This window comes from Pseudorasbora parva, chromosome 23 (assembly GCF_024679245.1).
Source record: "Pseudorasbora parva isolate DD20220531a chromosome 23, ASM2467924v1, whole genome shotgun sequence".
Lineage (NCBI taxonomy): Eukaryota > Metazoa > Chordata > Actinopteri > Cypriniformes > Gobionidae > Pseudorasbora > Pseudorasbora parva.
Window position 1 is genome coordinate 27,559,599 of NC_090194.1, and position 18,582 is coordinate 27,578,180.

An 18,582-nucleotide genomic window follows, 5' to 3' on the forward strand; every position below is an offset into this window, starting at 1 on the left:
TGAAAACCTCAAAAACAACGAACAGAAAAAAAACTACTTGCTGATGTATGCGCCCTTGACACACTGACACTGTCATGTGACACTGTCATCCGCCACCTGGCAAAACCCCACCCTCACTTCCTCCTCCTGGTAACCCAATGGCATTGAACTAGCCCCCCCACACCACACACACACACACCAATGGAAGGTAGAGAGGGTCACCATGTCCTCATCTGTAATCCTCTGCCATTCTTCAGCAGCCCGGCTGGAGGAGGCGGCACCTGCCACAAGGGGAGAATGCCCAATTAGGCAGCTGTCACGCAAGGCAGAGGCTCCAAACTCATCCCTGTCAAACTGGAGAGCAGCTGCGGGTGCCAATTACAGCGAAACATTAACTGCTTCAGTTCCAGGAAAAGGCAAGAGCCTGGGCAACACATGATGTTCGATGCTTCCAGGTTTCTAGCCTACGGGCACTGGAACCTGATTACCGGCATGCCCCGTTCATCCTGTAGCAGACACCAATGGCAACATCTACTCTTAAAAAAAAAAAAAAAAAAAAAAAACACTCACACACCCAATATGGTGTGCGAATAGGGCTGACACGATCATACACCGATCAGGCACAACATTATGACCACCTTCCTAATATTATGTTGATACGATTAGCTCCAAGGCATGGACTCAACTAAACCCTTAAAGGTGTGCTTTGGGATCTGGAAACAATATTTTACCAGCAGATCATTAAAGTCTTGTACACTCTAAAAACTAATACTATGATTTACTCAATTTTTTTGGTGAAACATTTTTACACTAAAAAAATTGAGTAAATTTTAAAGCAGTGAAATCAATTATATATATCAATTATAAGGAAAAAGCAGATAGTCAAAATGAGTGAAAACTCTGAAACGTGCAATTCTAATATGGCCAAACAGGTAACGGTAAACTTGTAACTTAATCACAGTTACACTTTCTCAACTTACTGCAGTTTCAATCATGATCCAATAATGTAAAAGCACTGTAATGTATTAAATCATGACTTTTTGTATCGCAATAAGATACATTGTGAGGTAGTTTGCAATACCCTACTACAGTAATGTGGAGGACTGGAGGGCCAGAGAAATAATCTTTTTACTTCCTCTCCAACCTTTTTCTGGCAAAAGAACGACAGTAATGTAACATTTCCATGTTTAAATCAGATCTTCACAAGCCTGGGGCCTCCATAATCTCCCTACTGTTAATTAAATGACGAGGGAGCGTAGGCGAGCCAAGAGGAGAGAGGGACAAAGCTGCTGGGTCTCCTGCCACAGCAAGACTCGTTAATATTAAAGATTTATGCTCATCCCCCACCGTTGCCACAGACCTTTTTGCACTATGTGTGTGAGTGTGTGTTTGGGTGTGTGTTTTTAAGACAATGCACCGCAATGCAAACTAGCCGATCGTTTCAGTCTCGGCAGTGTGTAAGGGAGCACGGAAATTGTTGACAAATTTGTTGTGATTGTATAATTTATCATCTCAAAACACTTCTGTTTTGAGTAAGACGGAAACTAATCTGCAACAGCAAAATTAAATGAGCTGGACGCCACCGGCAGAAGATTTACGACAGACAGAATCCGGAATCATGACAGTGGTTATTGATCATTTAGTCTCCATAGTTTCTCTGTTTAATCGAAAAGTCGCAAAATGGTGATAATGGCCTGAGGGACAGATTAGTTTAGCAGATACCTGAATACCTGCTGTTTTTTTGCAAAGCTATTTTTTGAAGTCAAACATCAGGTCAACCAGGTTCATTCTGAAATTAAGCTTAAAGAGGTTAGCGTGCTAAGAACCCTAATGCTCAAAATAATGATTTGGCTTGAGTAGAGCTAACTCAATCTATTCTAAACGAATTAAACTGATATATTTTGAACTTTTTCTTGCGAGTTGACAAAATTGAAACTATTTTAATGAATCTGAATTGTTTCACTTTACTTAAGATGTATGAAATTGTTTGTTTTAATTCAGACAGGCTTAAATAGTAACCCAAATTTTCCAGCATGTTTGCCATGACACTCAAAATGGAGAGTAAATGCTAAAATTAAATGTTATATGTTTTTTTGTTGTTGTAATATTAAGTGGGAGATTAAGTAGTGTTTAATGTTTTGCTATGTTAGTTGAGAAGGTATATACAACTCTGGACATTGAAAAATCAAGTGGAGCATGATCTTAGTTTGAGAATGCAGTGTTAAATGTTCTATATCGCCGTACTCATTCAGCAAATGCTATGCTAATGCTATTAAAACATTACATCGTGTTGCCAATTAGCAAGGTAGCATTTATTGAATTATCTAGTTAAAGGCATGTTTCCACTAGTAATATATGGTGTGTGTGTGTGTGTGTGTGTGTATATATATGTGTGTGTGTGTGTGTGTGTGTGTGTGTGTGTGTGTGTGTGTGTGTGTATACATATACACACACACACAAATAATATATTATATATATATATATATATATATATATATACACACACAAATAATATATTTCAGTTGATCATTTTTATTTAAACGTATGAATTAGCTTACTTAAATATTTTAAGTTATTAAGAGTAATTAAAATGTATAAACGTATACAAATCTGTAAGTTCTGCTAACTTAAACTTTATCTTTCTTAACTTAAAAATGTGATGTAACTGACTGCATACATTTCTAAATAATTCCTCACAAAGTTGGCAAAACTCAAAGGATTGGGGAAGGGGGATGGGGTGGGGGGGCTCCTCCTCAACCACCACCAATATGCAGAATCCAGCTGGATGATGCGACGACAGCCATATTGCACCAGAACGCCCACCAAACACCAGCTTACTATACATTTTTTTATTAGATTTTAATTTTAAACTAATAAACTTATCTTACATGTAAATTAAAAGAATGGGCAATCTTTCAAACTTCACAAAAGCATCACAAGTATTATAAAAGTAGCTCATACTATAAAAATGGCAGAAACGCAATAAAATTGCTTTATGGTGACAAACAGTCCAAAATATAAGTCGTTATTCAATGACAATCCTTCCCTGGGCTGCTGTGACTGGATCACTGACTCTACGCAGTCCAAATTGTGAGTGAATCATTCAGACCAGGCATCGTGAGCCAAGCTGATTGTAGAGACCATAGAAGGATTTGAACTTTAGCTTTTGGGAAACGCAGTCTGTGAACTGGATGAAATTATTAATTGACAAGATCGTACTCAAAAGAATAACTTATCCACAAATCAGAAAAATGCTACTTCTATTATGAACTCGCATGAACATGCGAAAGAAAGCGAAACTTAAATGTCGGTCTTGTCCATACACAAACAGTATTGTAAAGCTTTTTGAACACTTGAAATACATTGGGTAACCAAAATGAACCAAATTATTATAGTTTTTGGGCTTTTTGGAGCTCGACAACTCCAGTTCTCATTGACTCATTATATTGAAAAAGTGGCCTGGATATTCTGTGTTCCCCAGAAGAAAATAAATCATGAACTAATCCTTTAAATGCTCTCTCAACACTAGTAAGACTCTTTCAGACAAAACTACTGTGTGACATAAAACAGGGAAATTTTACATTAAGCTCATGTATGACCGCAGGGCACTAGGGCAGTGAGACTTAACAGAGCTTTAACTGTTAATCGCAGAAAAAAAAAAAAAAAAACATGCACAAGATGAAAGCATGAAAGGAAGCGGTTAGCATGACCGTTTGAATAGCTAAGTTACGTTAAAACCTCTCTCCCTCCATTTCATCCCGATTTTAAAAACCACACACACCCTCTTTCCTGGCTGCACCGGAATATGTGGCACTGCAGAGTTGTTTCAAAGCGTCTGAAGATAATCGAAGACAGCCCTTGACTGGCGCCTCAATATCTGTGGTCACAGGAAGGCATCGAGGGGTTAACCGTGGGGTAAATGAAGGATTTTACAGTGCCCCCATTTCCCCCGCCCTCCTCTTCCTGTTGTTGCTGAGAGTCACAGGGTGAGCGCATGTGACCTTGAGATGCATCGCTGGCACAGTCAGGGCTGCCTTGCCTCTAGGCGTCCTTGAACTGGATCTGCAAGACAAAAACCTTCACACTGCCAGATAGACATCTCAAATCCCCCCCTCAACCCAAACGTCTCTCTCTCTCTCTTTTTTCAATCTGCGTGCCTGTTATCTCCTCCCCAGTGGGGGAGTCTAATCTGAATGCTGGATCTTTAACCTTAGCACTGAACTCAGACAGAGGCGGAATTTCAAAATGTCTCACTGGTGTATTTTTAACCTTCTTCCACAGATTGTTTGTCTCCGTTTCAGGGGATTAGATGACTCTCCACGGCAACTGAGACACTAGCCAGGCCGACTTGGAATACACGTTTTTTTGAGGCAGAACTACTTGACGTTCATAACAGCCCTGAACAAACTCTGAGATGACACCCACCACAGCAAGGAGAAAAAAAATCTTTAAGTGACTAGCTGGATGAGCTGGTTTTGGTTATCATCAGCTGGAGTTCTGCATGTGTGAGTTTGTAAGAAAGATTTGTAGCATGTTGGCATCTGCAAAAGGCTTCTTAAAGCCTCTAGGTTCATAACTACATGTTAAGGTCATTTGGCAGCATTTGTGGTAGGACTGAGATATTTAAGTGTGTAAAATCTATTTAAATTAAATTTTTTAAAAATTGATTTAAAAACTGAGAATTATAACATTAATGCGTTTCACATTCTTTTTGGGAAAAGAAAGCGTCGCTACAACTTCTGAATCTGACCAGCAAAAAATTGTCACAAATCTGACATTATAATTTTAACATCAGTGTAAACAAGAAAAAAATGTAAATGCCAATATTTCAATACCAAAAACTCTTTGACTTGGTAATATATAGTTATATCAACCTAAAACTTAACATCAAGAACATCCAGGTAAACAAATGCTGCATCCGAAAACCTAGGCAGTTGACTTTTTGTGCATGAAGGCACCTCACAAAGCTGATTTCCGACAGACTTCTAAGGCAGGGTAACAGTTTAATGATCTACAGCAAAATAGAGAGACCTTTGGTGAGAGCTGAACTAATTACTACATTAGTCACTTCTCGTTTGAAATGACATCAGAAGTGGAAAATATTGGTTAAAAACATACATTTACACACAAACTGACCAGTAAACGCAACTTTCGGACGCTATCTTATTTTCCAGGCTCAACTATCACTGAATGGAAAGCACAGGATTGTGGGATATCAAAGGCAGTGAAGGATACATGTATGCTGCCTTCAAACATTGATCAGATGAAGGTCTCTCAGGAGACAGGAAGGGAAGCAAACATTAGATTCGGACATTGCTTGATGCCTTTCTGCATTGAAATGTGTCCTCCGAAGGCAGCACTTTCCAGGTTTCGGACACAGCCAAAGACTACTGAACCAAAGAGGGGGTGGATGATAATTTTTGTTATTTTAATTTATCTTTGTTATTAAAAATAAGAACTAATTACAGTAGTCTTACTGTACATAATACACTGATACATAATAAAGCTACAAAGGTTATTCAGCCAAGAACACTAGTGTGATTTTCTCTTTTTCTTCTGTTGTTTGACAGACAGCATCAGGTTTACTGTATTAGCAGCCTGTCACTTTAAGACCTAATGCAAGGATCCTATTGACATGCATTCGTTTTCCCTCCAACTGATATCATTCACTGAAAGCATAACCAACTGTTTACATGACTACTCATCAAGACATAACTGTGTATTTGATAGTTCGAGTGTGTAACAAGGAACGAAACAGAACTGAAGGGATCACACGCTTTGTGTGTGTCAGACAGCAGACAGCTAGAGACTGCAATGAGTTGTTTTTTGCAAGTTATTGCGTTTAATAACTCTTTCTAACGTCAAGTAAGTCGTTAAAGTCGGGTGCCCAGTCTATTCTCTGCTATATATGTTGACCTAAAATGTACACTTTTCACAATGTTGAAGTAGCCTATTAAAATCATTTAGATATGCATATCGCAATTGCACGTAATATCGCAATACATGTACATTTGTGATAATTTTATAATCTCGATATATTGTGCAGCTCTAATTAGTGGTATAATATTGATTGCCACATAAAACGAGGGATGAGTCAAAACAAACAACATTGGGGGTTGGGGGTTACAGTGAAGCACTTAAAACAAACATGAATGGTCCTAATTTTTGGAAAATTAAAAAGCAGAAATGTGAAGATTATGTTACAAGAGCTCTTTCTTCTGTTAGAACTTGAGACGAAACATTGTTCTCACCATTTTTGGTCGTTTTAGGCATTGTGTTGTCTTAATCAATCAATAAAATTGATTACAACTTTACACAGGAAAGGTTAGCAAGTGATTTCTCTCACACTAAATTTGTTATATTATTTACATTTTGTGGATATACTATTGAAACTTTTTATTTTTACAGATTGAATATTTCCCTTCACCGCGATCCAGTGATTGTTGCTTTTTTTTATTAAAAAGACAAAATCTAAATGTATTCTTGTTGTTATCTAACTAACTGAAATAAAACAAGCTGAAGTACTAAAAGTAAAGTAAGGTAAAAAATAAATTGAAGCCAAGCAGAAATAAATAAAAAACTAATAAAAATACCGAAATTACTAATACTTGACCTAAAATAAAAATCAAACTATATACTATACAAACAATACTATAACAACATTGCACTGAACCTGGAATATTCCTTTAAATAAACAGGGTCAACATGATTTGCAGGTGAACATCATGGCTTTGCTGTTCCACAAGCGATAATCACTAAATATATCCAGTATCCCGGTACATGTCATTTCATACCTCTGCTCTTCATCATTTGAATTATAGTGGGGGAAAAAAAGAATAGTTTTTGCCACAAAAAAAACACTAAAAGTGTGACACTGCACGTTACAGGAGAGCATGAAGCACCTTTATCATCATGCAAATGCAGTGCCCTTGGTTGCATAAGGTTCATCACTTTAAACAAATATTTGGACTGTCCTCTGTACATTGACACTAAGGTGGGGGAAGAGGGGAGAAATGTCATGTTTAAACACCAACCCTGCCTCGCAGCTAACAGGAACACATCGCGCTGGCCCGGGAACGCGTGGATCGTGTCCTTTGCGAGAGGCTCTGCGGTGCCGCGTCGACTGACCTTTCCCGACTGTAACGTTATCGCATGTCATATGTGATCCTGCTGGAAACCATCTGCCGTGGACTCCCCTGGCAGCCCGCAGGAGTCCAAGACGTCACCGCTCTCCTCACCTTCGCTGGAATTCATCAGATTACCGCAGGAACACCCGCCAAGCCCTGTTTGGGACAGGATCCTCATGCAACACTCAATTAGACCAAAGGTCATTCGTGCCATCAGGTCCGTGGGTTATTCGTATCAGACTCAAACTAGGGAAGTGAGCAGGAAGCAATGCTCATAATAGATGTTACAGAGATTATAACATGGTTCAGTAGTGCTGTAGACATGACGAGAAACGGAGCAACGACATGATAAAACACACTAGAGAGGGGTAGATGATGTGAGCAAAAATTTACAACAACAATATAGAAAATTGTTTAAAAAAATGTTTCAATAAAAATCAATACACACATTTTATGGGAAAAACTACTGGGAAAAGAATGTTGTAATTGTTATTGTATTAGACCTATTTCTGATTTTTTATTTTAACACTTATGAAACAATTTGATCAATAAATAAATAATTGAAAATACCATTTTTACATAAAATATTTTAAAGCATTTTAAAATACATAAAATAAATAAAAGTATTTTACTAAAATACATTAGTTCGACTAATAATAGAGTCCATCAGCAACCAATTAAATTAATTTATACAGAGTTTAACTAATTGTTATGGTATAGTGATTAATATAAAACAATGTTTTATATAAATTTAGATATTAGATATATCAATTATTACATTAAAAAAAGGATCTTTGGTCCAGGTTACAATTGTAACACTAATTCATAATTCAATAAATCGTAATTATGAAAATACACCTTAAAATATACCCCAATATTAACCTAATTGCTCAATATTATATCATTGTTTTTTAATCCTTTAATATTACTGAATAGTTACCATATTATGTGGTATTATTAAGTGTTATAGCTGTCAGGAAACAGCAAAGCAAAATTGAGACCAGCATTATCGTGATTTGAAATGGGTTCAACTTCAATCCTTTTCATAAAATATACTGAGCCACTAATAAGAACAGGCCTCAACAACTGGACACTAGATACCTGAAACTGATATGATGAATCACAAATGTTTATCTCAAAGAATTGAAAGTTTCAATGTTTCAATTCAGCCCATTCAAAATCCTGTACAGTAAATAACAACCAGCCAACAAATGGATACAAAGTTTACACACTCAAAAAAATGCTGGGCTAAAAACAACCCAAGTTGGGTTGAAAATTGGACAAACCCAGAAATTGGGTTGTTTGAATGAGTCCATTCACTGGGTTCAAACAACCCAATTTCTGGGTTTGTCCATTTTCAATCCAACTTGGGTTGTTTTTAACCCAGAGTGCATTCAAAAGTTAAGACTTTAAAAGTTATAGTTCACCCAAAAATGAAAACTGTCATAATTTAAAGTTGTTCCAAACTTCAGTCGAATACAAAAGATGATATTTTAAAGGATGTTGGTAACCAGACATCTGACGTAGCCATTGACTTCCATAGTGGGAAACAAATACCACAGAAGTTAATGAGCCCCATCAACTGTGTGGTTACCAACATTTCTTAAAATATATTTTTTGTGATGAAACAAAGACAGACACTCATACCGGGAACAACTTGAGGGTGAGTAACCCTTTTTGGGTGAACTATTTCATTAAAAGTACCAAACAATAAAAACAGATATCCAAAATAAAACTCAAATAACATTAACACTTCTCACAATGTTAAATCAAAGTGGGGAACTACAGAGCATTTTTGGGGAAGTGTGTCATCGGGACTGATATTGAGGTCGTTGCAATTGCCATGTTTTACAACCATGCCGCCCCACACTTTCAGAGCAGGCCAACCTGCTTTCCATTACTCACAGTACTCATGATAAGAGCCATAGTGTGCGCACACAACTCCAAATCTCAAATACTGAAACTCCCGGTCAGGTCAAAGTCTCCCTGTGTCTGTTACATGCAGAACAGCTCACTTAAATCAAATATTGAACAGTGCAGTATAAACGGTCATTATTCAAGAAGGAACACTTTTTGGGTTCCAGAGTCCAGTCGCCTGCTCTGTGGCTCTCAGTGCGCTGAAGGATCCGTTGACCTTTTACGCTCTACAAAAACAACAATCTGTCATAAAAGGCCACGCCCCCTGGGATCTGTGTCCAGGAGCGTATAATGATGATGCAGTGATTCTCCCATGACTCCTGGCTTTCACCAGTGAGCGATACTGATGTCATCTTAATTACCCTGAGCTATGGAGAAAAAACGACAAACCTCGAATTCAGCTGTGTGCTCGCATCATAAATTCAGTGACTTTAAAGGGATAGTTCACTCAACAGTGAAAAATATCCCATAATTTACTCACCCTCTAGCCATCCTAGGTGTATATGACATTCTTCTTTCAGATGAATACAATCAGAGTTATATTTAAAATGTCCTGGATCTTCCAGGCTTTATAATGGCAGCCCAAAATTAAGCCCAAAAGTGCCTCCATCCATTATAGAAGTAATCCACATGGCTCCAGAGGGAGTCGGTAAAGTTATAAAAGTGATGCAAAGTTTACAAACTTAAATATTTGTATTATTTTCTGTGGTAATGTGTCAGTTTAGGACTGATATTGATATCGATGTTACAATTGCCATGTTTAAACATTTAAGATTTTAGAGAAATGCTTGAGAATATCAATGAGAGGATCAGATATATAAATATAAGCCCTCAGCACAAGAATGACAACTGTATTTAGCTGTTGTGTGCGCATAGCCATTGTTTCTGAACTGTAACCGAGACAATATTGTATTTTCTCAGCTTTTGTCCCAGTGGAGGCAATGGGTGTGAAAGGTCCTGAGAGACCGCAGACCTCTATGTACAGCTTTGGGCATATAATATGTGCTTCATTTGCAGCTTTCTCTACTGTTCGACAAGCCGTTTACAAGACACAGTCCCTGCCGTTGACCCACTTCTGTGTGGCTGCGTCTGGCAACAGCCCCAGCACCCCATCTGACTGACTGCAGCACCGCAACCCTCGGCCTCCCTGAACTGTGAGAAAAATAGGTCACCATGGCCCACTTTTCTCTTTCTTTTTTTTCCACTAAAAGAGAGGGTATAAAGACTGCTGCAGAATTTGATCAGGCAGCTCAGCAAAAGGAGAAAAAACACAAACATGAGCGCACGAGAGAGAGAGAGAGAGAGAGAGAGAGAGAGAGAGAGAGAGAGAGAGAGAGAGAGAGAGAGAGAGAGAGAGAGAGAGACTACAGTACTGTCATTAACCTCAGTATTCAGAGTGCACACGCTCCTTTCATCAGTGACATACAAGGGTCTTATCAGACTGCAAAAACTCACACACACACACCACACAAGCTAACAGAATGTACACAATTCCTCATTCAGAGCCTTAAAAAAAAAATTCTCATCAGTGAAAACAAGAAAGCCACATCTCAAAAGTTACATGTTGAGCCCAAGTCCAGTAGCAAGGTCTTTAAAATATTGATTTACACCAAATTCAGAAAAGAGTTTGCATGAAATGCAGAAAATTAGTTTGAACTGAATGGTTTCTGAACATTAGGTCAATGTCAAATCTTTATTGTGAATGGTTACTTCAATTTTATTAAGTTAATCCAATGTTTCACTTTTTACAGTGTACACCTACCCATCACAGGAAACATTCTGCATTTTTACTTTCTGCCTTTTGAAAAGTGGGGACCGCTGGCTGGTTCCCACAATGTAGGTAATCTCAGGTTTTTACTATCCTTACGGGCACATTTGGTCCCCACAATGTAATATAAACAAAGGCACACACACACACACACACACACACACACACACACACAAGTATACGACATTCTTCTTTCAGATTAATACAATCACTCAGATTATATATTTATATATATATATATATATATATATATATATATATATATATATATATATATATATATATATATATATATAAAATTGTTTTGGCTCTTCCAAGCATTAAAATGCCAATGATTTAAGTGCATTAAAGTGCACCTATCCATCATAAACTTAATCCACACGGCTCTGGGGGGTTAATAAAAGCCTTCTGAAGCCAAGCGATGCGTTTGTGCAAGAAAAATATCCACATTTTAAACTTTACAAACTGTAATCTCTTACTTCCGCTAACTGTCGTAAACGCGTTCTCAAGAGACTGCCGTTCCAGTGAATTTACATTCATAGGTGAACTATCCCTTTAAGTAAGATGTGACTGTGTTGTGCTGACAGTGATGTAAAAGTCTTGTGTATGATTACTGTAAGGTGAGAAGAACATTTTCAAACAACACAGACAGATGCATATGAATAGATATTGATCATGCACTCAATGACAACATCTCAAGCTCTCATGTCTGACTCTGATATAAACAAATTATTTTGTCAGCTCCAAATGCAAACACCCGGCCCACATCTCTGTAAAAACATAATCGTTCCCTAAAATGTGCGCAATATTGTTCAAATCAAAATGTTGATCACACACTTCCATCATATATCTCAGTCCATCACTATTTTATCCATATAAATCATTCTGGAAAGCTTAGACCCATCATTAAAAAACACATGAACCTAAAAAAAAAAATCAACAACACATCCACAAACAAATCTTAAGGGCGACAACAAGGTGCTGAATAAAACTGATCATTGACCTTTTTTAACCAGTTTAAGTGTATTTAGGGCAAGCCCTGCCTTAATATAACCGGCGAGGGCAGCCCTGGATGGAGAGACAGGTGGCTTAAAGAAAAGATCTGCTCTATTTGAGCCGTCTGGCCTCTGCGACCGAATCAGACACGTAAACGTACTTACACAAGCAGAGCGACAGCACATGTAAACATCTTCCACAGGTCAGCGGCCACAGGTGAACCAGTTTCTACATGGCCACAAACGTACAGCATTAGCTCACTTGAAATACTCCAATCTGGCTTCAGCTCAAGGTCACTGGAGCAGAACTGATTTTGTTATAACCGGGTGAAAAATACCAACTCGCACCACAGTTGCTTTGTGAAAAAGGCAAACTTTTGCAGCTCACAGAGCGCTGGGAGTACCGAACCTTATACCTGCTGCAGTAGACGTAAAAACGCTGATATATTTCAAATTTATTTCTGAGAACTTTCAAGCCATTGCAATAAATGTATATAGAAAGAAAAGGAATTTTGTTATTTTATAATATACTTTAATACTAATTTATTATAACATTTTTAGCTAAAAATATACGCAATTAAATACTGTTTTTCTTGTAATATTGCGTATATATTCTGTATATTATACAACATGGGTCAGGTACAAAAAAAAAGGTACAAAATATTTTCAAAACTGATGTAATTCATATTTTTGAGTCATGAACATGTTTAAACCACAGACTGTAAGCTTGGACCTCACCTGTAGGTTTGTGAAGAGCATTTTTGAAGCCTAAATTGGACGGAGCCATCTCGGCAGTGCGAACCCGCACGTCAGTCTCAGATAACTGAAAATGGGCAAAGAGGCACGTGGGTAGAGCTGAGGTGACGCAATGGCTAACAGACAGCAGACAAGCGGTGGTCAAGTGGCCACACCCTTAATTATGCCAAACTTTAGGCCCACTGAAGAGCCTTGAAACGAGTCACATTATTCAATGTGTTGACGTGAATTCCCCTGAAACGGTTCCAGCTGTTAGCAGCTCCTCGCCTTTTTTGATACAGCCAATAGCGTTTCGTTAATACCCAGTTTGACAAGCCTTTCTGTTTGGTAAAGCCAGTTTCCTCTAACCATTCATCATCATAATCTCCTTCATATTGCTTTGAAATGCAGCATTCTGTGCAGAATTCAAATGGGTCTGATATGTTTTGTTGTCTGTGCCGACTCGCGCATCTGATCTGCGCTGCGCTCTCGTGTCTGTAGTCTAAATTTTGACCAGAGCTGTTGGTGTGTGTGTGTGCTGCTGCGGTGCGTGAAACTAACGTGAAAACGGACTTCATTCACCTCAACTCAAAGCATATTTACACTGAATCATTTCCTATCGCATATATATTGCGCTATGTGCCTTTCACCATGTAGAAATTAGTAAATGTGTGAACAACTGACTGATTTCAGCCGCAGCTTCAGCAATGTAGGGGGCGGGCTTTAGATTATAGGGAGCATTTGATTGGACAGAAGATTTGATGAGAAGGTGAAGTCTGCGATGATGTCATCACAAATCTGTGATTCATTTTAACGGAAGTGAGAGACTGTAAGTTTTGAACGCTTATATCTCCTAAATGCAAATTTTGTCATTGTTTTGGAACACACCAGCTTATTCATAATTTTAAGGCTAACATAGTCATACTAAAAGCTAAAAAAACTTCAGTGGGCCTTTGAGGCTAAATGTTATTTAAATGGAGGAGTTATAAAAAATAATAATAATAAAAAAAATCACCCCCTCACAGTTGTCAGGAAAGGCAAAATTAGCCGTATAGACCCAAACCACTTCTTGTACCAGGCTGTAAATATATTTTTTTCTGCTGTAAAGTAAAGGTATTTTAACATGGGGGAGATACAGATTTGGAGCCAATCTCTAGCTGCCAGACGATGAATTGCAGTTTAGGTAAATTATGGTTTCAAGAGAGACCACCCTACCCTAGTTGCCGCTTGGGTTTCAGTTTTTAAATAACATTTCAAGTTGTTTAAAGAAACTTTTCGACTGGTTTTATGTTGGGCGGTACAACCAAATAGTTGTGTGTGTATATTGTATATTACACACACAACGGTGTGTAATATACAATACATACACAACTATTTGGTTGCGCCCCTGCCCTGCACCCCTGCCCTTGTCTTCAGGCAGGAATTGCAGATCCGAGACCCTTTGGATTATGCACTACGGACGGGGGTCTATGCCAAATGACTTTGTACATTATCAGCTTGCGGAGCTATTAATAAATGCACTATTGTCAAAATATTTCTCCCGAGTCTTTTTGGTAGAACTACAAACCTTTTCACTCTGCCACAAGGATCAGTTGGAGTCATCTGGATGATGCATTATCATGCACTGTTATTATCAATTCATAATAAAAGAGCAACAAATAAGATAACTTTTGTCCAGCAATTATCTCAACAGCTTTAAAACTACTGATACGTATGACATTTCATGATATGAAAGGTTTCAAACCTAAAATGCTACCATTTAGTTTTTATTATTATTATTAATAAGACACGATTTTAAATAGTTTTCCTAGCTGGTTTATTTGTCTGAACAGTTGTACCACTTGAAATGTTGGGGGTTTAAGATAAAACATAAAATAATATGTATTATTTAAATTATTGAAGAAAAAAAATCAAAACAAAGAGGTTTCATTTAGGTATCAATAAAGTGATATATCATGAATTTATCAAAATTTTAAAAGGAAATAATGCACTTGGACACAAAAATATCCACATCACTGATATCACTTTTATACACTATTAAACTGTAAATAAAAATTCCTCTGGTTAATTAATTTAGATTAAAAAAACAGTTCTTAGTCATTTCAGAGCAAATACATAAACATCTGCAGCAACACATTTAACATTTCTATTGCCCAGCCTTAAGATTATGAAGCATGTGGCAAAATCAACTGAATTAGGTCTAATATTTCTTTCCACTAGATCAGGATGAAACTAGACAAAGACTTCTTCCGCCACAATTATTCATTTCTGCGTTACGCAAAATAAACCACAAATCAATATTCATCATGGACAGCGGTGAAGCTGTTAATTCACAATATGAATGAAAAACTCACCCACACCTGTAGTGTGACAAATAAGCCCTTCACATGGTGTCACATGACCCAATCCTGTTTTAGAGAGTTACTTAAAAGCTTTCAGGTCATATCAGTCAGGTCAAGGTCGGAGCGCTGCCTTAATGCCAGAAAAGCAGGCGCTGCCTCAATAAGCCCCGAGCGTTCCGCTAGGACAAAAGGACGTCTGTCCAAGGGCATCTCTCAAACTACTGAAAGAGATGCGCCAAAACAAACTCCACGAATCAACGGCTCGCGGCTGATTGGGATGCGGAGAGCGTGATGTGAACACGCAGGAATTGCCTCTCACATGGAGAAGGTCTTAGTTCAACACAAAATCCAACACTTTCCACTCGGGTCTACTTCCTGTGGCAGGAGTGCATACAAACAGCAGTCCATAATAATATATCCCAGCATGCCTCGCTGCATGAAGCATTAGAGTGCTTTGAGAGCAGGGGCGTGCGGTGTGAATCTTTCAACGTTTTCACCGCTGGCTGTGCGTGAGGGACGGATAGCTACACCCCACATCTAGCGGCTGCTGAGGTGTCCCTGTTGCCTGGCAACAGCTCAGCTCGTTTTAACCCCTTAAGTAAGTATTAAGTGATTCAGCAGTCTGAGGCCAGTGACGGGTGGGCCGCTACAAAAGTGACAGGACTTTATTATTTTCCTGGGTTTCGCCGTGCAGCGCCTTGCTCAAAAACACACGGCGGCGGAAATCTGCCCCACTGAGCTTGACCCCTGACCTCTCCATGAAATGAGTCTTAGCTGGAACAGCCCTATGACAAAGGCCCCATGACATCCACAGAAACAGGAAGCTATTAGCTCAAAGCTGCGATAAAGACCGTGTTTACAACTGGTGTTAACATCTGTCTCACGTGATCCCATCATAAGAGCTTGCCGTTTATACCCGGGACTACTTGCGATCAAATTTTGTCGAGGGGAGCCAGCACGTGATTTTAAAGATAGTTCACACTAGGGCTGCACAATTAATCGAATTTCCAATTGTGATTATAATTACATAATTGATCAAATGGCGCAATAATAGAATGTCCACTTACATAATGCTGTGTGCTTAAGGTGGGTCTGTTTTTTTCCCCCTTCCCATTGTTTTAATTTTAGAATAACATGCATTTTTTAAACTTTTTTTTATGTAAAGAAATCAAACCAATACGGTTTACATTTGAGGCTTAATGCTATAGAAAAACAATAAAAGGTTTTAAGCTTGTTTTTATATCAAAAATATAGCAGTTGCTTCAAACAATGGTATAACTTTTTAAAACATCATTCAATTTAAATTGATGATAGTAATAAATAAAAATAAAACATTAATTAATAATTAAAAAATAAATAAAACCCAAATACAATTTCGATTCAATTTTCGACAGTTATGATTCTTGTCAAGATCGTGCGTCATTCACAAATAAGTTATTATGCACTCTAAAGACCACAAAAATGATATCTTAATATTACAATTTGTCATATAATCAAAGTCAATGGGGCACAAAGCAACGATTAACTTTAATTATGTTGACAATTTTTATTTTGTTTTCTCCACAGCTGAAAGAAAAATGCATACATTTGAAAATACATTATAATATCTGTATGAATACATAAAATTCTCTCATTTCTGGATTAATGATAATGTTGATAAAAATACATTTCCTATACACAACTCAGCCAAAATAAAGTCGTATTTAAATATCAAATGATTAAGAGCCTATGATTGGATCATTATTGCAGTGATTATTGAGCCTAGAAACCTAGACGCACCCTAGCGGCAGCAAATCTAACTTGCTGCGATGTAGTCTAGCAACTCTCAATAGACTTCTGAGCTGGAAAAAACAAACTCTGGTCAGGCCAATCACATCGTGTATAGAGTCGGTGGGCGGGCTTGACACAATGACAGCAGAATTGCGTGCTACTTGTAAACAAAGAAGCTGGCGAATCGGCTTTGGCCGCGACTTTGGAAGACTTGGAGTTAAGCTTTTCTCTGAGAAAAGAATAAAGAACGGCACTGAAGTCATTCCTATGAAGGGAAGATGTGTTCTGAGTTTTGCCGACCGGATCCGGCGAATGTTTAATCTATCAACAAGCTCCGCTTCACGTTGCTCTGGTTGGTTGTAGCGCTATCCTATCGCGTGCAGAGGGAGTTTGAAAGACAACCGTTTATCCCGCCCCTCGCATTGAGCCCTGTCAATGGTGAGTTTCCAGACCAAACATCTTGATGTGGGTCAGGCATCTCAGGCTAGTGATTATTATGTTTCTAGCATGTTATATGTTTGGGAACAGTTCCATGTAGGAAGACACATCATGGACATTCCAGGCATTCCATTTATCAGGCTCAAGTTGAGAAAGAATGTTTGGGAGGATCATGAAGAATCATTTTCACTCTGAGTCCAGACATTTTCATTGAAAGTCTTTGGGATGTGCTGAAGTATGGCTTTACAGAGTGCTGGACTCTTGCATTGTCAATATAAGAACTTGACCAAAAATATATGCTGTATAACGTGATGTTAAATCCAAACTTTTTGGTCAAGATCGATGGTCACACACTGCAGCAACAAGTTTCTGAATATCACATTTCATATCACAAAACTAAATTCTGGTTCAGGCCCTCAGCTGAAACCCACACTTACTAAATAAATCCTATCAAAACTGTTCAACCTCAAGCAGCAGTCTTCATAACCCCCACATCCATCTTTCATTCATAAATTCTGAAAACTCCTTTTAGTTAATTGCTTGGACCAGTGCGATCTGAAAGCTTTTAGATGAGAGAAATAATGAAGCTGGGATCATTCCTGTCGCCTGCTCTGTGAATGCCTGACTGATGCGCTGATTACAGATCATTCTGCGAGCGTTCATCTCTTTAGCATTACTGCAGGGTTTGTGTCCTTCTCAGAGCTTTGAAGGTTTCTGAAAGAACAGACCACTAATATGGTGTGAAGGACAGCTTGGCACGGTGTGGCCTTGAACTGCAAAATCTGCGTATTCATCTCTCAGCTCAAAGAGACCAAACGTTAAAACTCCACTGGAAAGGACTGCCGTTTCACTTAGCACAGCATATAACCTGCTTAAAATAAGACACGATCAGTAATGTCCCCCAGGAACAGTAAAATCTTCCTGAACCCAATTGCCAGGATTCCTTGACCTCCAGGTCCATCTTGCCTCAGGACATAGTGGGCAATACAGTAATACAGCTGGCAGCTAAAGGTCAGCCGGGTATTTATTAATTTAACTTGTGTGTTATACAAGTTGTTGAGATCATGTTTCTCATGATCAGCATTTGTCTGTTTTGGAGGCCAAATCACTTTTACAACTGGCTCACAGAACACTCACAGCTAAATACTATCTGCATTATTTTGGTGGACCTAAGAATAAAAAAAAAAGAGTGTAGAGTTTTAAGAGTGCAGGGGCAGTGAAGTGTATATAATTTGAATAGTATTCAGAATCTCATTGATTGATCGATTGGTAGGTGTGTTGAGGTCACTGCTATTGTTCTAATGTGTGGTGATGCTCAATTTATCGGAGTTACATCTCCCAGCAAACCTCCGCCGCAAATTCAGCAAACTATAAATCGTTTACAGTAAATCAATCAGCAAAAATCAATCCATTGCTATAAATGAAAGCCCTGCCTCAGTTTCAAGGCTGTGGGGAGTGTATCGTGCACTGTATTTCATACGATCGCGTCGCTTCAGCTCCCGGTCTTACAT

At 38.3% G+C, this 18,582-nt stretch overlaps 1 protein-coding gene across 3 annotated transcripts in view; it reads right to left on the reverse strand.

The window, feature by feature from the left end:
• Positions 1-18,582, reverse strand: part of nrip1b (nuclear receptor interacting protein 1b) — a 38,856-nt gene that overhangs the window by 18,430 nt on the left and 1,844 nt on the right. Inside the window, exon 2 of one of the 3 annotated variants that reach the window (XM_067432663.1) lies at positions 7,014-7,262. The exons of 1 other annotated variant lie outside the window; for it this stretch is intronic. The gene's annotated coding sequence lies outside the window, so the exon portion shown is untranslated. Of the gene's footprint in view, positions 1-3,760; positions 4,095-7,013; positions 7,263-18,582 lie in introns of those variants that run through there. One more of the 3 variants, XM_067432664.1, reaches the window with a different exon arrangement.